Raw genomic sequence first — 26,225 nt, forward strand, 5'->3', positions numbered from 1 at the left:
CACAACTCTTACACTAGTAAATGCGAATAAATGAAAGGGTCTATTGTTTACAATACTCGTAATTTCTTTTTTTTCAATAACAATCCTATAAGGTTAAGGTATATATTGTCCTGTATGCTAGTGATTAATTAGATGCCACGAGTAACGTTCGCCGCGTCTTGAACCCTTCAATGCTGTGCATTGACCGTTCCAAGACTACTACCCCATCTGTAATCATGTCATGTGTCATATCATGTTGTATACATCATATTGAATTGTGTAGGCAACTGGTAACTTGCCTTAAATGTATGACTGGCGTGGGTTGATATAAAAATATCAAACTATAACGTTTCGTTGGTTTCATTATTTCTATGCATTCAATCTTGATGAAACAAATGCAAAATAATTATCTTAACAACATCTAGTTGAATTTCGAATTTCGGTCAAGTGAGATAATAAACTTGGTGATGTGAGACTCAATCTTAATGAATCTGTCAAAGAATGTTGACATTATCAAGATCGGGTTCGAGTTTTAGCATAATAAAGCTCTTTGTAGTGATGTTATTTGCTACGTTTTGTTTGACTGACCAATAGATTTACTTTATTTTGCTTAAATGGTGTTGCAACGTCAAGTGTTAAAACAATTTTGCGCTTTTACCATTGCCTTAACATAGATATTAAAAAGACTTATTCTTAATGGTAGAATGACAATTCAAAAAGTCATATATTCAAAATAGAATGCATACATTATGTTTAAACGAGCGAAATAACATTCCTGACTTTGTAAAATATAAAATGTATTGGTACAATACAATTGGTAATGTACAATCTGCGTGAAAAATCGGTATATAGAGAATACTAGGTCGGTGCCGAATAAAGCAAAGTTTATTTTGCGAGGCTTAGAAAATCTGAACCACGAGCCTTGGCGAGTGGTTCAGATTTTCGTGCCGAGCAAGATAAACTTTGCTTTATTCGGCACCGACCTAGTATTCGATTTATCCCATCAATTTTCTTAGTCGTAAATTATTTCTTTAAACAAAGAATAGGAAAATCGAACTAGACGGAAAATCCCAAAGATATTTTAAGCAAACATTGTTTCATTATTTTAATCGTGTCGAGCCTAATACATTACAAAAAGATCAGTAACCAACCTGTTTTTCGTTTATCATACCTCTACGTCCCCGATTTTTAAGAAATAATGAAAAAAAAGACACTAAACAACTGCATCTTTAGCGTGAAAAAACATGCATTGTGTCGTATGACGTATTAATAATGACGTCACGAGTACGCGCACTTAATATTTGTTAATAATGTTTATTTGCTTTTTGAGTTGCATTATGTGTAAAAACTATATTACATCTTGGTATCAAATTGTTTGTTTTGTTAAATCTAATTTGATTTTACTAAAAATGAATTACTTTATAGTTGATTCCGAGTAATACGAACATTTTTCGCCGCGCGTGACAGCTATATTTCAGCACTGCTGAAATAAATGTAAATTTATTCCACAGTGGTTTATTTCGACAATGCACGTCTGATGATGGGATAAAATAATAAAGCGTTTGCAACACTTTTTCTCGACCATTTAGATACTATTAGTACATTCACATTCATGGGTGTATAGTCTGATTATGATACTGGCGACATCTTCAATCGACTTGACCTTTACCCCCTGACCACATGGATATGACCCGTCCGTTTACATTCTGAGCAGTATGCAGACACGGCACATTGGTATATTCTCCTGTTTTGTAGCAGAAGGAACGGGTTTTAATCACTGGGATAGCTATATCTTTAAATAAATATTTTAATTGCTGTTGTAATTTATTTAGACGATTCATAAAAGTATACATCTGTCAGTAGGCATATTACATGAATTTTGTTTTAGTACGAATATCTTTTCCTCGTACTTAACTTGCTAATAAAAAGATCTGACACTCCGTTGCAACTAGTTTGATAAAATATGGAATGAAAGTACAACTCGCGTCAGTTACTACTTTATTTTTATTCTGCTTATAACGCCATGCTGAATTCATACACGTCAACGCAACAACTTCAAGTAAAGTTTCCACTCTATCAAAAGCGATATGATTCGATAATTAGAAGCAAGTATGCAACACAAGAAGTTGTCAATATCAAATCTACTCAAGTTTATGTCGAATGCTCAAGGAGCTTAAATATGAGCGACCTTTTCACACGTGCGAGTTGCTTTAATATCATAAAATCAGAAAATTGTTGTGAATACCACTTCTTATGAGATATTTTCAACAGCGCATTTCATCTTTGTAGGATTCTTACTGCAGATATAATCGAACGGCCGATATGGGTATACATCAGGAACTATGCACGCGAATTAAACATTATTTGTTATATTCTCGTTGATTTAGACAAAAATAGCAGACCCAGATTCACAGAAAGAATGTTGTGCAGTTATGTAATATGTTTATATAAAAGTATACGATCTGCCAAGTAAATATTTTATGACCATTTTAAGGATATATACTGCTACCACAGTATATACCAAACGTCTTACAAGCAAAGAACCTCGGCTTTGTGTTCACTTACGATAGTTCATCAATAACAACTTTTTAAATGTGATTTTTATTTTGCGAAATATAAGATTTATCTGGATAATTTTTTGGAAATACTAGTTTAAAACTGTTTGGCTTAGTTGTCGGTCAATGGTATGAAACAATAATTTCTTTCGGGAAGGGTAAGCAGGCGCAACGGCGGGCTATATTTGGGCCGAGCTCTGTGAAAAGGGTGTTTAATGAATTTGCGCAAAGTGTCGTCCCAGATTAGGCTGTGCTGTTCGCACACACTAATCAGGGAAGACAATTTCCGTTGTTATGGTATTTTTCGTTTACAAGAATAATATTATTTTCAAAAATTCAGTTTAGACGGAAAGTGTTGTGCCTGATTAGCCTGTGCGGACTACACAGGCTAATCCGGGACGACACTTTACGCACATGCATTAAACCCCCTTTGCACAGATCACAGCTCATTTATATTTTTATTTTTACCCCATGCACTGCTTTAATAGTGTTAATACGTTGCAAACCTTATTTATGAAATAGATTTATAAATGTTAACATATAACTGTATGATAAGCAAAACTAAAAGGGAACGTTTTCGAACCGCAATAATCTTCGTTTCCCGCTTTTCTGGTAGCCTGGTATAGTCACAATGCTCATCAAAATCTATTGTAAGTGTTCGTTTTGTTGCAATATATCAAACTTAAATGTTTACTGTCGCCCGCTGCCCTACGATATCAGAAGGAAAGTGTTATGCGTTAACATCATGTTGATTGGCGCTCTTAACCAGTTTTAGTTTGTTAAACTTTCATGTTGTTAGCATGATACATAGTCATAATAGGTTATGAATAATTTCATGAGTTGCCTTACCGATGTTTGGTAATGGTGAATACCTTATTATGTGATACACATGTTAACCCATTTATGCCTAGCGTCTAGAAAAAAGGCCTTGGCAAACAGCGTAGACCCAGATGAGACGCCGCATGATGTGGCGTCTCATCAGGGTCTACGCTGTTTGCTTAAATGAATTTCTGTAAGAAATATTCTGAATATAGAAAAATAAATATACTAGACATCCCTAATTTTGGAAATAAATTATTCCAATTGTGAAGGATGAAAGAGTCCACTAGGCATAAATGGGTTAATAGCATAACATAAATCAAGTTGTTTGCAATCTTCCTAAAAGGTTAGACAGTGATGTATGAGAAGGAAACGTTATTCAACACGTGATTGTCACTACATAATCTGAAGTGATTCTTTTTCAGATTGTCAGAGATTTTAACGATTAGATTACTGTCCTCTTACTAGGTGTGTGGTTTAAGAACAGGATTAACATTTTAACGTTGACAACTTCAATTTGAAATAATTCTTGAGCGATAACAATCAGTAATCAGTAAAGTCCAGCATGGCACATATGCTAACTCAATAACATTTCAAACGACACTAAATAACAATTAAAATTGTAATTGTCTACACGTTGATTTTAGCTCAGCATTCTGGTATACAAAAACAAAATCGCGTTTATGAAGATAATATTATAGTGTGGGTCTTCCCGGAAGTAACTTTGAAGTTCCCTGTCTGGTAGTGGATGTCGATGCTAACAGATTATGAAATTCGCTAAGTTTGGCAATGAGTATTGTTTTGTCCACATAATGCTTTGAAAGGTGTTACGGAGCGTATCAGATTGCTGCATCTGATCAAATACGAATACGGTATGAATATGTCAGTCACTAACAATTCAAATTATTATATTATGTATTTTGTTTGTGAAGGGAATAATTAAATCGTAAATTAAAAGCATGATTTCAAATGATAAAATATAATAGTTTGGTCTCAGCGTAATGTTGTATTGGCAATTGTAAATGCACGTCTATTTTGCACATCCACTCACAAGCGTTATTCAGCTGTGTTCTCACAGGGTAACTTGTCCCTCAGTGACAGGAAAATACGGTTCCATAACAAATGAACGCTGTAAATTCTAGCTATGTACGCAATAACACCAGTAATAATCTGTCCTACATATATGATTGATATTATTTTGGAAATACCAGCAATACGTCACTGAGATAATTTGTTGTCAGAAACGAATGTGGTGAGAACCTTATAAACGGCTATGATAAATGACATGCAGAGACCCATAATTAAAAAAAACAACACACATTTGGACCGTGCTCTGTGAAAAGGGGGTTAAATGCATGTTTGTAAAGTGTCGTCCCAGATTAACCTCTGCGGTCAGAGGCTAATCAGAGACGACACTTTCGGATTTTATGATATTTTTTGTTTAAAGAAAGTCTCTTCTTAGCAAAACTTCAGTTAAAGCGGACAGTGTCGTCCCTGATAAGTCTGTGTGGATAGCACAGGCTAATCTGGGACGACACTTCACGCACATGCATTAAACCCTTTTTTCACAGAGCAGGGTCAATATATATTACACACAAGCACGAATAACCGAATTAATTCACTTACTGTGCACGTGGTCGTTAATAAAGGAAGCTTAATATATTCATTAACATAGATTCTTTTTGTAATTTCTTCAGGATATTTGAGAAATCGGGCAGGCTGATGCAAGTAAAGTTTCACTGTATTCATATTTTAACCAGCACGCTACGTTTTTCTATTGAATACAAGCTTACTGTTTGGTGCAATCATTTTTGGCGTGAACGATGAAGGTATCTTTTGATCAGTCTTTATTGCCAGCAAACATTTCAAGTCGTATTTCCGAAATACTTATAATATTTTAAATATTCAGGATTTAAACATATTAAGTTATTATTAAAGAGTATTTGACGTATATTTATTCAAGATGGAAGAAAACAACAACGATGTCAGGCAACTATATAGATACAACAAAGTGCATTAATACAAGGGTCTAACTGTTTATTTAACTTGTATTAGGTAGGCTGTTGCTATACTCAGAATGCAAAAAGTGTCGTATTTCATAATATGACAGTTTGTCATGAAGTTGATGCAAATTAGTGATGTTAATGTATATGTGGTGGAATATAAGCATGCAGTATCGTATTTAGGTAAAGATATATGATTTACGATATAATATTTATTTCGTTATACTTAATTAACTGCAACAAAAGAGCCGTTAATGCAATAATTCGACACTTTATGCATTTATGAAATTATTTATAATACAAAAATCGACTATAATCCTTTTAGTATTTTGTCCCTATATATATATTGTGAAATATGCTTGTTTTATTTTAGCAATAGTTTTCATTGAATTTTTTTAACAATCATTTGTCTTTCTAATCTTCCTAAGAGTGAGAATGCTTTGCTTCGCCCTTATAAACGACGGGCTACTTCACTTACTTTATTTTTACTTTGATAACAACCACAAAACTTTCCATCATGACTGTATAACAGTTTAAAACAGACTTCATCAAAACGAAAAATTTCATAAAATCGGAATGTATCGGCTCATGCTAGCCTCTGCGGCCTGCACAGACTAATCTGGGATGTCACTATTAAGATGAATTAATCGCCGTCTATTCAGAGCTATGCATCATTTTACCATTTTACCAGTAAGCTAAATATTATTTATTTTAATGTTTTTTGTGCCTACCATTTAAAGTACATTTGTTAATAGAAGTTGCTTTGCCAATATTCGCAACTAATGTTTGCTTTGTGTTATTGATAGTTATTAGGGAGAACTATGCGACGATTATTTTGTTATTTGTCCATAGCAAGACATATGGCATACAACATAAACATCAAACTCACACGTACCAATAAGTAACCATTTACAATGTTCGATTTTCACTATCTAATTTGTGTACGGGTGTTTTCCTCCTTTATCTTAACGCGTGCGTTTAAGGTATTTTGCGTATTCCGAACAAGTATATGTAATCACTAAAAATCACTCGCTTGGATGAATATTACTTAAAAGCATATTTATGCGCAATCTATACAACTTAAGTGTATTGTGAACGTTTATATATAATGTAGCTTATGCACGCAGTTAACTTCGAAACACTGTCTGCATCTTAATTGTTACGTATTATTCAGATTGTTTTGTTAATCCGAATACAAATGTATACAAATTGCAATATTGTAATTAATACGGTACATAGAGCTATTTACGAAGTCTATTTCACATCAGTGCAAGAGTATATTCAAGCACCTCAAACATAAAAGCATGATGTCCGTAAAAATAAGTGAAATTAATCAAGTATTGCAATGTTCACAAGGTTCAAATACTTTGGGTATAATTATGATGTGGTATAACTATGTATGTCAAAGCTATTACATCGTACATCTTTATTTATTTTGAAAGGTAGTTAGTTTACTACAGCGTTCTACCAAACCATATGAACGTGTCTTATACCTAATTTCGTATGTGTACATTATATAAATATTACATGTCTGACAGGGTGACAGTAAATTTGTCAACTTGAGGAAATACTGTCAACCGAGGCAAAGCCATGGTTGACAGTATTTTTCCGAAAGTTGACAAATTTACTGTCACCCTGTCAGACATGTAATATTTATTTTATTTTACCGAATAAACTATTCGAACATTAACAATTTATATGAACCATGAACAATTTTAATATTCAGTAATTGTATTTAATTTCAGCAATGAACAACCATTAATATGTTGAGTGGTTCAGATTTTCGAGCCGAGCAAAATGAACTTCGCTTTATTCGGAACCGACCTAGTAATCGCTTAATTCCATCAATTTTCTTAGTCGTCAATTATTTCTTTAAAAATTTATTACCAAACCAGCTTTATTTTCATCATTTGATTACGCAATTTATGACGTACTCGTGTGACGTCATGTCGGTGACGAAACATTTTGGGAAAACAATATGGACGTGGTGGTTTTTCACAGTATAATATTTGTTTAAAGTATCGAACGAATCCAAAACGTATTTCGGGTTGTGTGTTTGTCATGCATAACACCTGAAGAACAGACACTGGACTTGTATATCGTTGTTACTTTATTGTTTTTAGCATTGGATTAAAGTTGCCATTCAGGTAAGCGTGTCTTTTATACTAAATTGATTTTTTATGACTCCTGTCAAAGCTTAAATAATGACGTTAATCTATTCTACAGCGCAGTTTCAGCTGCGAATTCAATCGATATTTTAATTATCCAAATAAAACGGAAATGCAAAATTGCGTACAGCGCATGCGTGAATGGGACAGTATAATTTTTTACCATATCGCACGTGATTGTTAAGGTAGCGGGTGACAGTATTTTTTGGACAGTATTTTTTCCCGCTGGTGGCACGTGATTGCTAAGGTAGCGGGCGACAGTATATTTTGGACAGTAATTTTTTTCCCGCTGGGTCTGACAGTTTTTCTATGTCACGATGGCCTTGGGGAGTTTAGCATTGTGAATAAAAGTGAGTCATATTAATTAGAATTGACTTCGCGAATATTGAAAGCGAATACGCCAGCCAAATCTTTGATTTACAAGTTGCTAACGGCAAAGATGCGTCTTAAAATTGATAACCACAATGACTTGCAATAGTTTGTATGAAAATGACAGAGCATTAATTTGACAGGCGGAAGAATGTTCGAACCCTGACATATGCTCCACGTTCAATATTGCGCAATGATTCGTTTATTATCAGCATTGAAAATGTTTTGGTCGCAGAAAACGATAAAACTGTCACAGTACCATTGGACGACTTGTCAAATTTGCATGCGGCTCAATGCATATATTGATGTGAATGCGTGCATTGGCGTCTTCGTTCTGCGTCACTTGATTGCAAAACTGACTAGTTAATCGTAATCACTTGTATACAAAGATGTATCGAATTTCATGTTTATTTGTGAGCTCAGCATTGGAACAAGAATATAAACAAAAAGGATGAAAAGTGGAATAACAATATACAGGTCAAGCTGTACAATACATAGGTCAAGCTGTACAATACATAGTTCAAGCTGTGCAATACATAGTTCAAGCTGTACAATACATAGGTCAAGCTGTACAATACATAGTTCAAGCTGTACAATACATAGTTCAAGCTGTACAATACATAGGTCAAGCTGTACAATACATAGGTCAAGCTGTACAATACATAGGTCAAGCTGTACAATACATAGGTCAAGCTGTACAATACATAGTTCAAGCTGTACAATACATAGGTCAAGCTGTACAATACAGAGTTCAAGCTGTACAATACATAGGTCAAGATGTACAATACATAGGTCAAGCTGTACAATACATAGGTCAAGCTGTACAATACATAGATCAAGCTGTAAAGGCAAACAAATTACATTAAACGAAAGCAATATGAATTATTGTCCAACCATGTTAGCTAGGGGGACAAGTACTTAATTACAATTTTAAGTTGTTATGCAAATGAATATGGCACCAGTAGTGATGCAGTATAAAACAAAAAAATCAAGGGCTATTAAAATTATTGTATAGGCATAGTTTATGTCACAAAATATAACAATGTAACAATTCGTGTTAGCTTGTTTTGTTTTTAAAAAATCTTAAATATTAGTATCAACTTATGTGCATAGCTATGCATGCGTGGTCTCATAATGCATCGTAGTTATGTATAAAATATATTTTGTAACGTAAAAATATCAACTAATATGAACTTAATGTTTAAATTATAAATTTTGTAACGTAAAAATATCGACTAATATGAACTTAATGTTTAGATTATAAATCATATAATACTTCAATACCTGTATTTCAAATATATTCCGTTGTTTTTCTCAACTGTCTAAACGTAACTTTTTAACATTTTTTTCTTACAACAGTTTGTATAATGAGTATAAAAACAGTATAGAGAGCGCCACACTCGCCTATAATTCTCAGACTCGATGTTCATCCAAGGTGCCTGTACCAAGTGGCTTTTTCGGCTATATGTGGGGCAATCGGATGTCAACAAACCATCGCTTCAGGTACATTTCTGATAACTTCTTCATTAATTCAAAACCGTTTTCAAAAAAGACATAGACGAGAGCCCGGTCATTGTCAAAATACACAACTGTGTTAAGTTTGCGCAAAATTAATTAAGTATTTTTTCCGAAAAGTGCAACCGCGTGTTTGAAAACACACAAAGTGAAATGCTATGTGTGGTATATTTGTTATTCAATCAACAAAAACGTTCATTATAATATTGTTGAAGGTTTAAAAAAAAAATAGGTCGGACATTGTAATTCTTCATAGAGAAGCTACATATATTTTATGTTTGCGCATATACATCTGAATCGGAGTCTGTGTATAAAAATGCAATAATGCTATGTGTGGGACACATTTTTGAAATGCTATGTGTGGTATGCAAGAATTTTCCCGTCAGTTCTGCATTTAATCTGAACACAGTTTTGTAAGAATCTAAAACATATTCTTAAGTCTGTACTGAAAATATATCAAATTAGCCAAATGTTAAATGATGGAATACTGAAGTAATTGTGTAATGTTTAAACAATTTATGTTTAATTGAACATAAATTTTGAATAAAATACACTGCGTAATTGTTATCCAACCAATGGTCTTTTTTAACAAACACGTTATGTTGAACTATAATATTTTCATTTTTTGACTTATTGTATTTAAATAAATATCATGATTGATATTTCTTCCTGATTATTAAATTCGGTCCTTTTTTATAAATAAATGACAAAGAAAGTAAAAGCACGTGCTTTAAAATGGGTTTTACTTCTGTTGTTTTTCAGACTTGACAAGGATTAGTCGAAGGATTTATGAATCGCCTTTCCACTTAAATAGCGACTTATCACCACCAAAGGATAAGGACGGAGTAACAAAGAAAGTACAGAAAACCAGTCTGAGTGAAAAGGACATTTATTGCAAAATGTCATAAATTAAACAAAACATCTAAATTAATCTATAGATTTATAACTAGTTCCCTTCTACCCTGCTGGGCAAGCAAGAAACCCGCTTGATTACATATAAAGACAGAGCATACCTGAAGGTACATAATAAAAGGCATATTTACAACTGCATCAATATGCATGAAAAAAAAATTCTTTGTTTTTATATATATATATAAATGTATTAAGCGGAGGCGGAATGGAGGTACGATAATTTTTCTAGCAACTTTCTGCTTACAGCGTTCTCTAAGACTGAGAGAAGGGCGCTTTGCTTTGTCTTCGAAAGGACGCTAAGCGCGTGGTCACGTGACTCGGACCCCGGCGCCCGATTGGCTGAGCGCTATGCAACATTAGGCAACCTATTGGCACAATTCCAAGCCCCGCGTCTTTACATAACTTAGAACCAAGCTCGATTCATAAAACCTTTTATGTGTGCATAAAATTTCATTTATGAATCGCCTTTCCACTTAAATAGCGACTTATCACCACCAAAGGATAAGGACGGAGTAACAAAGAAAGTACAGAAAACCAGTCTGAGTGAAAAGGACATTTATTGCAAAATGTCATAAATTAAACAAAACATCTAAATTATCTATAGATTTATGACTAGTTCCCTTCTACCCTGCTGGGCAAGCAAGAAACCCGCCAAACGTGAAACGACGTTTCACGCCCGCCCAGCTGGATCCCCCGGTGGCATTAAGTATTCAGCTTAAGAGCATGATAGAACAGATCGAAACTCTGATAGAACCAATATACTAAATTGACTACAGTCCTTTACGAGAATGAATAACTATATACAATATATACATGGCTAAAAGGCTATCAGAATAACGTAATTGTTTACGTTCCTTTTTTACCGGATAAGAAATGACTTACAATGAAAAACTAAAACAACAGTGGATTTAACATTTCAAGGATATTTACATGGCTATTACAACTAAATCGTCGCAGACTTCTGCTCAGACACAGTGAGGCTACAGAGGCGACATAGCCGGCAGAAAACAATATAAAATTAAAATCGCTGCAAGTAACCGCAGATTTTAGTGAATAGAACATCATTAAAATGCTGTTATACAACTTTCACAACAATGTGCAAAACCCGGTGTTTAGGGAAAGAAAATTAAATCCTTATTGGAACAAAATAAGACCCCTGCTTAATCACAGTGGGGCTTTTGACCAACAAGGACATGAACATAAACAGCATATGAAAGTCCTGTTGGAACAAAAGTAGACCCCTGCTTAATCACAGTGGGGCTTTTGTCCAACAGGGACATGAACATAACAGCGTATGAAACTCCCACTGGAACAAAAGTAGACCCCTGCTTAATCACAGTGGGACTTTTGTCCAACGAGGGCTTGAACATGAACAGCATAAAATTATATGAAATTCTTGCAGGAACAAAAGTAGACCCCTGCTTAATTACCATGGGGATTTTGTCTAACAAAGACATGAACATAAACAGCATATATGAAACTCCTGTTGGAACATAAGTAGACCCCTGCTTAATCACAGTGGGGCTTTTGTCCAACAGGGACATGAACATAAACAGCATAGGAAACTCCTGTTGGGACAAAAGTAGACCCCTGCTTAGTCACAGTGGGGCTTTTTTCAACAAGAACATGAACATAAACAAATGAATTTGCCATCTGCTTCATCACAGTATGGCATTAATGAAAAACTATTTACATGTATAAGTATCGGCACACCATATGTCTTTGACAAAATGCCTGGGAGCCAGGAGCAATGCCTTATACGGCCAAAGGTTTAACTCTTATGTATTTTTTGTACGCGTTGGAGCGCCATCGACCTAGTTGACGAATTTGAGAGTGCGGCATATTTGAAAGATGAGCGTGCGTGGCGCCTCCTATCCTGAGTGAATGACAGGTGTACTTGTTGCAATCCAAGTGTGCTGCTTTAACTGATTTCCTTAAAATGGAACGGAATTCTACTGTCGTGACTGGAGTACCGTCAGGGTGGTGGAATAGAGGACCTTGATGACCTGTTGACTTGCTTAGATACTTTACTAAAGCTCTAACGGGACAAATAACTTGAGGTTGTTGCCTGCACAGGGGAATTGTTGCCGCACGTCCTGCGGAATGTTTAAAGGCCCTTGTTTTGATTGTTACAGAAGATACTTTACCCCCATCATGGTTTAACTGTAAACCCTCTTTATGTAAGACGTTGTTCAAACCAGTGTTAGACAGCAAAACTTCTCCAGCGCGAAACAAACCAAAAAATGAAACTAAAATCATAGCAGAGTAAAGGACTATATAGTAGCGGCTTTCGCAAATTTCGGGTAAACAGGAAATCACCAGCTGAAGTTCATTTAGATTAAACGGACAGCGTTTATCTTCACAGGATCCTCTACGAAGGCCATATAGTAGCTTTTTAATTAGGAAAGAGTCAGCTGGGCCAGGGAGGTTGCGTATTTTGTGGACATAGGCTATACCCGACACAATAGATGTGATAGATGAAGCTTTAAGATTCCTAAGATTCAAGGATGAAATAAATTGGGCCAGCCTTTCGGTTGGGACTGGCAGCAAGACATGGCTGTTATAATGAAGCTGGTGGAATGACCGATAGTGCCTCCTCGCATTTTTATAGGAAGTAAAAGTTGATGGTGCTAAGGACTTGTTTAGTAATGAGAGCACACTACAATTTAGTGGATTGAAATCAGATCTTCCGGTATGAGTGTTGGCTCTCTGTCCATTTCGGGCGCTAGCGTGAGGAACTTGACTACCTGTAGACGAAAAAGCAAGTCCGGTAAAATATTATTTACCCCTGGGACGTGTTCAGATTTAAACAAAATATTATTCTTCATACAAGAAAGTACTAATCTTCTAACAAGAGACATCACTGTTGGGACACGCGATGTTTGTTTATTGATTATATGTTTGACAGCTGAATTGTCTGTATGAAGTATGATGCACTTGTTTCGAAGGATGGGACCCCATATTTCTAAGGCCAAAACAATTGGAAATAACTCTTTAAAAGTAATTCCCTCTGATTGCAAGTTAAATGGCCATGAGCCGTTAAACCAATGCTGTGCATAAATTGCTCAAAAACCCAAAGAACCTGCTGCATCAGTATGGAAATGTAACGCAGGAGAATCGATCCAGCGTTTTTTCCGAAAGTAACGTTTTACCATTGAAGTAATCAGCAAATACTTTCCATGCTGCAATATCACGCCTATTTTCCTTAGAGAGAGTGATAAAGTGGTTTGGGTTAGTAGTTTTCTTTGTCAGATCAGTGAGTCTGCGCAGGAAACCACGACCTGGAAGTACGACTTGACAACAGAAGTTAAGGTAACCAAGCAAGGATTGCAGTTTTTTCAAGGTTATAGTACGTTTGACCGAATGAAGGAGGATTCTAAGTTTATCTCATTTTTCTTGGGGAAGTCTAGCTTCCATTAAGTTACTATCCAATTCCAAACCCATGAACGTAATCACAGTTCGAGCAGACTCGGTTTTCTCTAACTTAATAGGAATGCCTACTTCAGCACAAAAAGACAAGAATTTAGATAAGTTTTGTTGGCAAATGTGTGAATTTGAGGGGCCTAGAATTAGAACATCATCTAATATGTGTACCATATGGTCAATGCCCAAATATGTGTTACACACAAAGTGAATGGCTTAACTAAAACGCTCAAAGATGGCTGGCGCAGATGAACTACCCATAGTTAAGCACGAGTCGTAATAGTATTTACCCTGAAATTTAAATCCTAACAAATTAAAATCGTCAGGATTCACTGGTATTATTCGAAAGGCTGAGTCAATGTCAGTCTTCGCCATTAATGACCCACGGCCTAATTGTAAAACCTTTTGTACGGCATCATCGAAAGATGCATATTTAACAGATGCCAAATTTCTGTCAATAAATGTGTTGACTGAATTTCCGTCAGGATAACTGAGGTTCTGAATTAGTCTGTACTGACCAGGTTCTTTTTTTAGGGACCAAACCGATTGGACTCAAACGAAGATTTTGTAAGGGTCGATCTATGAAAGGACCTTTTATTCTATTGCTATCTATTTCCTTTTGTAATTTTGAAGAAACTAGTGATGGGTTGTCTTTGCATGATTTTAGGTTCATTTGAGGGCCTGTGTAGCCCAATTTAAAACCAGTTGTAAACCCTTGTATTATGTACTATGCCAGTGGGTGACCTTGAAGATACGGGGCTAACTTATCAATTTTAACTGGTGTTACCAGATTTTGTTTGACTGTTGGGTTTAGGGGTGTGGTTAGGGGGGTTCTTGAAGGAGGAGTTTTTGACTGACGGGCCACAGTTAAAGGCTGTGTGTGGTCCACGACAATACTCACAGACATGTGGCAAGGAGCATTTGTGAGATCTACATCCCGAAAGCTTGTTGAAATGCCAACAGGTGTTCTCAAGGAATCTCTTTGTTCCGGTTGCTTTTCTATCATTGCCTGTGCGTGAGGAACGAAAGGGCTGGGAAGATACATGGTTTGATGGAAATATCACTGCCATCAACCAGAACACGGTATGTAGTCTATCCCAGAGCAAGGGGGATGTTTCACGAGCCTTACGAAATTGATTATCGTAAAAAGCAAAAGAGAGGCCTGTCTTGCGATGAGCGATGTCCCGTACAATTTCCATGTATTTCATCAGCTGAGGGGCTTGCAGAGGGAATTTATGAGTGTACACCGCTGTGTACCGAATGAAAGCCGATGACCACATTTCAATTGAAAGGATTTTCTTAGTTTTAACCGAAGGTTGGATAGAGATGTGTGAGTCCTTTGATACTTGCAGAGAGAGGGAGTCCGAATCAGAAGCAAATGGGGAAGGAAGTAGTAAAGACATGTCAACAAACTTATTGATTTTTTCAAAGGGGCCTTAATTTGATCTAAAATGGAAGTGCTTATCGGTTCGACATATGGTGTGCCAATACCTGTAATCAAGTTAGTATGGGTAATGTCTGGATCCATCGACTCGGGCTCCGTGTTAAAATCGGAATCGTCGACCAAAAGAGGCCTCGGTGACTGAGTAGAGGTAATGTTGACCGTTGTCACCTTGGAACGCACTAACATTGAGCTCCTTTCTGAAACGGTTGTGTCATCGTCAGATTCGTCGCCCGAACTCTCGTGAACAAAGGACACAACATTCCCTGTTGACACTGTGTGTCTATGCAGTCTGTTGATTCCAGAGGAACTAGCTCTCACTCCAGGAATAACTGCGGACGACGCCGGGACAGCTGTCTCAGTAGACTGGGTGTCTTGGTGCGCCAACTGTAAGGCGGAAGAAACCAGCGTACGCGGCGTTGGTGATGGTTTCGCTTGTTTGGCTGGCGAAGGGGATACCTCGCAGCAAGAGCAGCTAGACGCTGTTGCCGGCTTCCGTTTGTTCCGAGGCATCTGGAAGTTAATTGAAATTGCATTAATAAACTGAAGTGATACCAAGTAAGGCATGCCTGTGGTGTGCACCGCAAGACACTGAAGGCCTTACTGTTTATGATAGGGTGCTACTGCATGGCAGCTCCCCTAACTAAGATACTGACATAGAAAAAGGGGAAATCTGCACCATAGCTCCCTTAAATACCATTGCAAACAAATTGGGATAACTGCACCGCAGGTCCCATAAATAATAGCCATTGGCAAACAAATTGGGATTCTGCACCGCAGGATCCATAAATAATAGCCGCTGGCAAACAAATGGGGAAATCTGCACCGCAGGTCCCCTAAATGATAACCGCAAGCAAACATATTTGGGTAACTGCACTGCAGGTCCCATAAATAATAGCCACCGGCAAACACATGGGGATAACTGCACCGCAGGTCCCCTAGCTGATAGCCGCAAGCAAACAATAGGGGTAACTGCATCGCAGGTCCCATAAATAATAGCCACCGGCAAACAAATGGGGATATCTGCACCGCAGGTCCCCTTAATGATAGCCATAGGCAAACAAATTGGGGTATCTGCACCGCAGCTCCCATAAATAATAGCCACTGGCAAACAAAACGGAATATCTGCACCGCAGGTCCCGTAAATGATAGCCATAAGCAAACAAATTGGGGTAACTGCACAGCAGGTCCCATAAATAATAGCCATTGGCAAACAAATCGGAATATCTGCACCGCAGGTCCCGACAATGATAGCCATAAGCAAACAAATTGGGATCACTAAACCATAGTTCCCAGAAATAAAAGCCACTTGCAAACAAAAGGGAATATCTGCCCCTACGCCCTTAAATCAATTTAATAGACAAGGACGCCCAAATTAATAAGCAGTGGCAACAACGATGATAAACAAGGGTCAATCCGTCACCTTAAAACGACAGGCAAAAAATACTTAGCTTCTATTTGAGAGATTGACGGTGAGCAGCTATAATAGCTGCCCGGATATTCGACAGTAGCTTGAATTGCCCGTCATCAGAAAGGTGGCAGCCATCTGACGCAAAATTCTTGTTCTTCGTTTCCTGAGACCAGAATCCCTTCATCCTCCATAGAAAAGCCCTGTTGGGAAAGCGGGACTTAAGTGTTGTGTCCAATGATGAATTTAACGTGTCCACTCTGGCATTGAACCAATGCAAATCCACTGGGAACCTAGTCCTGATTTTAGGTTCGCAACGATGAAGTACTTGGCAAACAATGACCTTTGCAACTTTAATGTTTGATATTGCTTCATACACAATGTCACAAATTTGTTCTTCGATGGATTCCACCGAAACGTCCTCGTACAAATCGTTAGTACCCACCAGCAGGACCAAAATATCTGGAGAATAATCAGCAACGAAATCCATTTTCCCGATAAATGACCTAGCTCGAGCTCCTGGAAAACCGTTGAACTGCACCATAGTTCCGAGTTGTAGGCCCAGACGGTAATTTAGTTCATCTTTATGCCGAATGAAATCTTTCAAACGTGAAACAAACGAATGTCCAAACAATTGCATCTTTATGGGCGCCGCCATTTTGATATTCCGAACAAAGGAATTCGCACGAAACACTAACATGCTACCAAAGTCAGGCTGCCACCGGTCATAAACCAACGCAAGCAAGTGAAGCGTTGTTATTTAACAAACGATAACATAAACGATATACCTCGAGTATTTCCACACAAACACACTCAAAAAAAATTCTTTGTTTATATATATATATATATATGTATTAAGCGGAGGCGGAATGGAGGTACGATAATTTTTCTAGCAACTTTCTGCTTACAGCGTTCTCTAAGACTGAGAGAAGGGCGCTTTGCTTTGTCTGCGAAAGGACGCTAAGCGCGTGGTCACGTGACTCGGACCCCGGCGCCCGATTGGCTGAGCGCTATGCAATATTAGGCAACCTATTGGCACAATTCCAATCCGCCCCGCGTCTTTACATAACTTAGAACCAAGCTCGATTCATAAAACCTTGTATGTGTGCATAAAATTTTATTCGTAACGCTTTAAGGCGCGAAGCTGTGTTAGAATTAGATGAACACCATCAAACCACACGGAATGTGTTATGCGGCAAGTTAATTATCAAAACCACAGTGACAGAGGCGGACCCAGCTTCATTATGTGATGTTTCCGGAAAGCTATTTCAACTAACTATGCAAACATACCATTTAATATGTATTTTGGCAAAATCAAAACAAAGTGTGTATTTGATATTTGTGTATATTTATGTGTTTTGTTTCTATGTTATTAATGAAATTGATTAGATGAATATAAAATCTGAGTATATATGTTAATAAAACAATTGTTTCATAACAAATAACAATATAAATCCAATGATGATTGTTTGTGGTCTATTAAGTTCATTTAGTTTCCAATATCATCTCCATATAAATACCTTAAGTTTATCAAAATAAACACTTCATTAATAATAACATTGCTTTATAACCAGCATGCACATGTAACAATAGAAATTAAAGCACCAAGTACATAAAGATGTGCATCAGTATTCGCAAAGAAACAAACATATAATGATCTAATTAACACGTTACAAATGATCATCGCAAAAAAGTCTTGGCTTTGGGGGTTTATTATACCAAAAAACATATTTAATTGTATTAAAACTTTATGAACTCAATTTCAAATGAAATCTGAATCACTGAAAATAGTGTAAGATGTTTAATGAAAATACTCATTCGACCCGGTCATGAAAGGGACTGCAAGATCTTGTTACCACCGCACCAAGTAATAAACAATACATGTTGTTCTATTTGTTGAATTGTCAAATTTGTATTTAATGTTTACTTTGATTGTTTTCTTTCACTGCAATACTTGCACCATCTGGTAACAAAACAAACAGTCTTTTAAACTTTTGAACATTAACTTTATATGACAACTTTTCATTGATCAAGATATCAGTACGTCTCTTGAAGTTGCTTCCAAAAATATTTTAATCAATCTGAAAAGAACAAAATACACGTGAAATAAACTGAAAAAATTGTCATGCGTGATATATAAGATAGCTCAATAGGATTTAGATACGAATACATGATTTTACAGAAAAATAAGTTATTGATCCTTTACTCTATTTGTTTAAATAATGCTGTATTATCTCTTTATGCTTATTTAATAACTCTCGTTACAGTCTAATATGTTAACACATTCCTGATAAAAGCACAAAACCATAAGTTCAATAACACTTTTTTGTCATTTTGTTAAAATTATATTCACATGACACCTTGCACAAATAATCCTTACGATTTTGTGTAATAAACAAGTGCCTTAGTTGGAAGTAACAATTCACTGAAAATTTAACATTTTGTCACAATCAATTTTATAGAAACTCACAAGAAATTATCAAAAACGTTACCTGAAGCGATGGTTTGTTGACATCCGATTGTCCCACACAAAGCCGAAAAAGTCACGTGGTACAGGAACCTTGTACATCAGTCAATGGCTTTTTTCTACAGAACAAAATAGTGTTGATCTTCAAGTATTTATACATAATGAAAATAAAACTGCACATCTGCAATATTGCAAAATTTGGTGTATTTTGTATCATAACTGATCACATATGATTCAAAACTACGTGTTCGCACAAAAAATGTATTACTATTCAAAACCCGCTTTGCGTAGCGTGTCTGTACAGACCATGCTAGCGTCCATGGGATAAAAACGTTCACAACTACAGCACATGGGCGTCTTCTTAACATTTATTTGATTGCGGATATTCTAGCTTACGTTTATAAACATTTGTTACCACGGGAATTGTTTTGGTTTATAGCAATGATACATATAAAATTCACAACGATTCTTATTAATTATATTCTTTAATGAAAGACAGAACTCTATTTATGTCAACGGTAAATAGACGCTTACAATGGACTTATCACATGGTGGCCATAGCGCCGTTGTGTTTATTTAAGAATGCTAATATAACATTATCATATATTATTTCATACCGAACACACTTGGAACTTTAAAAAAAATTAAATAAGCCACATCTTGAAACTACTGTTTTAACAAGAAGTGCTTATTCTGGATAGATTTATTTTCATTCGAGTAGTGTTTGTAATACTTTCTCTGTATCAAATTCTACAAAAAAAGTGTATAACAAAACATTCAATCAAATATGTTAAATTGTTATGCATTATTAAAAGAGACGACGACATATAAAAGGTGTGTAAATACTAAAACACACGAATTGCTCGAAGACTTCGTAAAGCATGTTATGGAACGAATTGAGACAAACTAACTGCTAGCAGTCTTTTCCAATAAATTATATCAACATTCTTGCCTATGAAGTCATGTTATCCTTCTGTACGTATCAGTTTCATAATACCGCTCGATTTGATATTAAAGTAATAAACTCCGGAGATATATTCTTATTAGAGCCGCTAGTTTTTCATAAAGTGGACGTGACCAATATTTCGGATCAATTACAATACAGGCATATACATATACACACACAAACAGAAACCATTACTTTTTCTGTGAACGACATGGTTTCCCACTCTGCGCCGAAGTTGTTTTCGATTAAAACGACTTAAAGATGTGATTGCCGTTTCGCGTACTGTTTTAACTAAATTTGTCCGAGTTTTATTTATTTAAACGATACTTGTCATGTGACTTTTAATTGAGTACATTAACATCAACCTACAAAACAATCAATTGAGTATGGTACTGCTACCCATTTCAAATTTTCAAATACACTTTATGTTTTCTGTCAATGTATGTTGTTTATGATTATGTTTATGATTTCCATGTTGAGCTTTTCTGATCGCCTTTTATCCGTCGTATGTCGTATGTCGTCCGTCTACAACATTTACATTATTGACACTCAACAGGCTGCATCTATCGCCAAATCTTCATAAAACTTGGTCGGAAGATTTGCCCCAAGTATATCTTGCTCACGTTGGAAACTGGATCAAGTGTGGTAAAACATAAGGTCTCTTAGTGATATTAATCAACACTTTTTACGCTCTTGAATCTTCATTAAGCTTGGTCAAAATATAAGCCATCACTGCTGAGTTAACAAATTATTGTGGTTCGTCGAACAATGGCCGTCAGGGGGTGGGTCAGTGTTCCTAATATGGCTATAGTGAAACTTTGTTAGCGCTTTAGAAGTCACAGTCTTTAACTATATATACTCTTTAATTCCACTGTTCAAAGATTTAATATAAATACATAATAATTTAAATATACATTCAGACATATTAACGTAAAGTCATATACTATTTTACAAATTTTATTTACATGTCAAAACAATGTAAATTATAATCCATTAAACGTCTGTTTGTTTAAACACGATTACTTTGACGTTATTTATTCTCATATGAATAAAATACATATACGTCTGGTTGTCTCAACATTGAGAGAGTTGGTCGCTGATAGAAATAATGTATCGTTAGCATATTATTTAGCATCTGGGAGGATATGGCACTCTCGTATTATTGTAAGTCTCTGTGCGCTCAGTCTTTGACAGGAGGCAATGGGATGAATGTCGCAATCTATAACTATGAGACCACAGTGTCTGCAATGATGTCCGGGAGTTGTACCCGTGTGTTCGCTGGCACACGCACAGCTGTCGAGGCTTCCGTTGTTTCAAGGGGTGTCCTCGCCGCAGCCCAGAAGCGAGCAGCCCTGATGTGGGGGCGAACGACGCTAAATTACAACTCTGGATTCCCTGTTACGCGTCCTGCCCATTGCTCAGTGTGATATTGGCTAATCGCATTATTTACTATACATTTCCACGTCAGTTTAGGAGGAATCACGGTGGATTCACAATACGCTGTATAATAGCAGTTTATGAAAGAACATCAGTTTTCTTGAGTCGACTTCAGCAATCATCGGGCTTAATGACATGTAAGTTAGTATGCGAGTTGGAAGATTTTGACACATTTTTGCTGTAAATCTGATTAATCTTTCTAGTTTAAGGATACCATCGTTCGTCAGTGATGACCAGAGTTCCGATCCCTACAGAGCTATGGGGATGGATATCTTTTCCACGAAATCAGCCCTTTTCAACGGATTAATGTCGTATGTTATTTCTTTTATTGCCATCAGGGAAAATACCGATGAGCGACCCTTTCGTATTCGTTCGTCGACTGCTTGTGCCGATCCGTGAAGCATTATCCCTACATGTTTTGCTGACTCTGCGGCGAGCAGTATTTTATCGTAGATTTGTACTGTAGTCTGAGGCAACACTCTATTTTTCCGCAGACCATATAAATGCATTTGTCTTCATTTAGTCGGTACCCCAATGTTTTAGCATATGTCGTTACAATATTTAGTTGGCGCTGTAATGATTGAGCGCTGCATGAAATGAGCGTGAGGTCATCTGCCAGGGTTGGATTCCCGGTGTGAAGGTGGCCAGTGGTAGTTCCATGTCCGGATGACTCCAGATCACACAGAAGCTAGTTAATAAAAATCAGACAAAGTTGATATCCCCCCCCCCTTCTTGTTTGACTCCCTGTCGGACCGGAAATGGCATGGATAGAACCCCGTTAACGCATACTGCGTTTTTATGTCTGTGTAGCAATTTATTAACGTCTGCAGCGTTGTTCCTTTAATTCCGAATTCTAGCAGTTTTATATAAAAGAAATATTATAGATTTCATATAAAAAGTACGTTTTGCTTAACGAGTAAATAAGAACTTTTACAGCTTTAATCTAGAAATATTAAACTTATATATGTGATCCGAGAAGTTGTATAAATTAATTATTTTTGATTCCTTTGAATAACAAAACGTACATATTCCCGACATATGTATTATGGAGGGTTCAATTAATATATTCATTTTTTTTAGAATAGAACAACATTCAAGTGTATGTATATTAACTATTTTTCCATTTTCGTTGTAAAATTAATACCGTTAAACATTTACATCAGGAATGTACACGTTCTGGTAGTATACATGGTAAGGCAGTTTTCAGTTTTGTTTTGTTATACATAAACTTAAGTTTATCAACGGGGCATGAATCCACGAAATGTTTATTGACAACTGTATTGGAATAGTCCAATATTGCAAATACGTCCAAACAAACATAGTAGTTTTTATAAACACTTTCAATACATTCATGCTTGTGTTTGGCGATCATATAAAACTATAAACAAATGCAATTTTTGTTAATTTTATGGGATCATAATTTTATAAAACTATATACAAATGCGAGTTTTGTTAATTTTATGGGATCATAATTTTACAAACTATATACAAATGCGAGTTTTGTTAATTTTATGGAAAGATCGTATTATCAGTCAACGGACTATATCAAACGAGCGAAATAAAACTCGCGACTAAGAAAATAATAACTGTTTGTTTTTGTTTGTTAATAATCATTAAAATAAATGTAAACGCTTTACATTGGTAATTAGGAACAAATATACAAAGCGTAGAAGATTATAGCTCATGATGTACATGTATTTGTCATAACAAAGTCATTCAATGCATGACAATTTATACATTAAGGAAGTTTAGAAATATAACTGATGTAAATGTATATGTGCAGCTTCTGTTTGTGTTCAAAACATATTCTTAAAGATATTTTTCGTTTAACTGAAATGTAAATAAACAACAATTTGGACAAAATTGAAAGAATTCGACCATGATCAAGCTTCATGAATGCTCTCTCTATATATTTTAATGCTTTATATGTTATTTTATATTAATAAACTTTTAATGAAATTAATTGAATGTATCGTACTTGATACACTAATTATTTCATTTTCTGAAGAGTGATTTCTTTTTGCTTCGCCAATAAAAACGACGAACTACTTTACTTACATTATTTACATTTGATAACAAACAAGATCAACAGTTTAACATCCACGTTGAAGGAAGATGTATCTAGACGGGTGCTTGCTATAATTCCGTTTTATTTTATGTAAACTTTAATTACATGTGTATCTGGTGTATCTGGGAACAGGACTGCCTATAAACGTTTGTATATCATGTATGCTTAGTACACGCAGAAATACAAGCGCGAATTGAGAGATAATAACATTTTGCAAATGTAATGGCTTCAATCAAATAACCCGTGAATCTGGGCATATGGTACCCAACACAGTTAATATTGAAACTAATTGCTGAATACCTTTGCATGATATCATCGAAACTTAAACAAAAGTATACGTGTAGTTATTTCCATAGAAACAAATAAGTGTATTCTGGCTGCAATTTCAAACGGTTATGATTTATGGGCAGTTAAAGGACGAACATAAACGTCTGTGAACAGTCTTCAATCAAAGCATATAGAAAGTATAGTGTTTTTTGATTCAATCATCAAATACAAACAACAATTTGTTTTGTGATTGCATCAAATAAACTTCAGCTACAGAAAATCGTGTATATTCCTAAAACACTGTTGCAGTTGAATGGGAAACATTTTCGATGTTTAAAAGGGTAAGTATAATGTTATCAATAACGCATTGACGATGCTTTCTATGTATTGAAATCATGGACAGATGTCGCAAACTATGTTTTGAATGCATGGTAAGATGTCGCAAACTATGTATTGAATGCATAGTAAGATGTCGCAAACTATGTATTGAATGCATAGTAAGATGTCGCAAACTATGTATTGAATGCATGGTAAGATGTCGCAAACTATGTATTGAATGCATGGTAAGATGTCGCAAACTATATATTGAATGCATGGTAAGATGTCGCAAACTATGTATTGAATGCATGGTAAGATGTCGCAAACAATGTATTGAATGCATGGTAAGATGTCGCAAACTATGTATTGAATGCATGGTAAGATGTCGCAAAATATGTATTGAATGCATGGTACGATGTCGCAAACTATGTATTGAATGCATGGTAAGATGTCGCAGACCATCGGGTCATCAATATGAAAGTTCGGAGAGATCCAAGGGGACATTTATTTCCAATATGTTGCACCTCGACCCGTAAAGAATGATATCACGATATAGGAAAAGACCCGTTTTCGTTGGATTTAATGATTGATTTGCGCCACCAAACATATGGTAAATCGAACAGAATAGGGAAGCTTGGGTCTACAGTAAAACTAATATTGACAAATGTTTGATACCTTTTGATTGTATTCAAATCAATTATTCTATTAGCTCTTGATCAATATCAATAAGGTTGATTCCATGTTGCACTATTTCATAACAGTAATACTTTTTTTCAAACACTATTTTAGGAAACGTATATTCCAATTCCCAAACAACATTCTTCTACAAGAAGACAAGCGGACAAGCAGACAATGGAGAAGAACCATATAAGATCTTGATTGTTCGTTCTATTCCCTTTTGGATCAACGTGTCTCAGTGGTAACTGTATATGCTATTCATATGTTTACCATATTGGTTCGTGAAATAAAATAAGTTTTAACTTTAAAATGCACATTTGATTTTTATTTTGCACTTCATGTCCGCTTTTGTCATTTTCAATGTCCGTTTATGTCATTTTCAATGTCCGCTTATGTCATTTTAATTGTCCGCTTATGTCATTGCCAATGTCCTCTTATGTAATTGTCAATGTCTTTGTATGTCACTGTCAATGTCCGCTTATGTCATTGTCAATGTCCGCTTATGTCATTGTCAATGTCCGCTTATGTCGTTGTCAATGTCCGCTTATGTCATTGTCAATGTCCGCTTATGTCATTTTCAATGTCCGCTTATGTCATTGTCAATGTCTTCTTATGTCATTGTCAATGTTCGCTTATGTCATTGTGAATGTTCACTTACGTCATTGTCAATGTCCGCTTATGTCATGTTCAATGTCCGCTTGTGTCATTTTCAATGTCCGCTTATGTCATTGTCAATGTCCGCTTATGTCGTTGTCAATGTCCGCTTATGTCATTGTCAATGTCCGCTTATGTCATTTTCAATGTCCGCTTATGTCATTGTCAATGTCTTCTTATGTCATTGTCAATGTTCGCTTATGTCATTGTGAATGTTCACTTACGTCATTGTCAATGTCCGCTTGTGTCATGTTCAATGTCCGCTTGTGTCATTTTCAATGTCCAATTGGGTTTACTGATGTGAAATAAGTTAATGAAAGAACTGAACCTAATTATGCTTACTCTGATGATACTGTCAAATCAATAACCTCGCGGTTCAGGCTTCAATAAAAACGGACATTGTACCAGTTGTATTTGAATTATAAATGTCACTGCGCTGTTTGCAATAATGGTTTATATGTATAGGGAGTCAATATGTCAAGTACCTGTTTCATTTGTGTACAAATATTTGGAATCAAACATGAAAAACAATAAATATAAGTCGAATGAAACGTTAAATTGTATATATTTGGCTCGCTGCCTATCATTTGCTGCGTTTTATTTGTTGCAAAAAGATATTAATCACAAATAAATGTATGTTAAATACGAATTTAGACTCACCAGCAGGCGAACGATTTTAATGTGTGGTCCTTTATATATAGCAAGGAACCAATAGCAAAACAGTTAAACAGAAGACAAATGTTCCTAAATATGAAAAACGAGGCTAAATGCATACATGTGCGTAAAATTACTTTTCTG

The sequence above is a fragment of the Dreissena polymorpha genome, chromosome 3 (genome assembly GCF_020536995.1).
Source record: "Dreissena polymorpha isolate Duluth1 chromosome 3, UMN_Dpol_1.0, whole genome shotgun sequence".
Lineage (NCBI taxonomy): Eukaryota > Metazoa > Mollusca > Bivalvia > Myida > Dreissenidae > Dreissena > Dreissena polymorpha.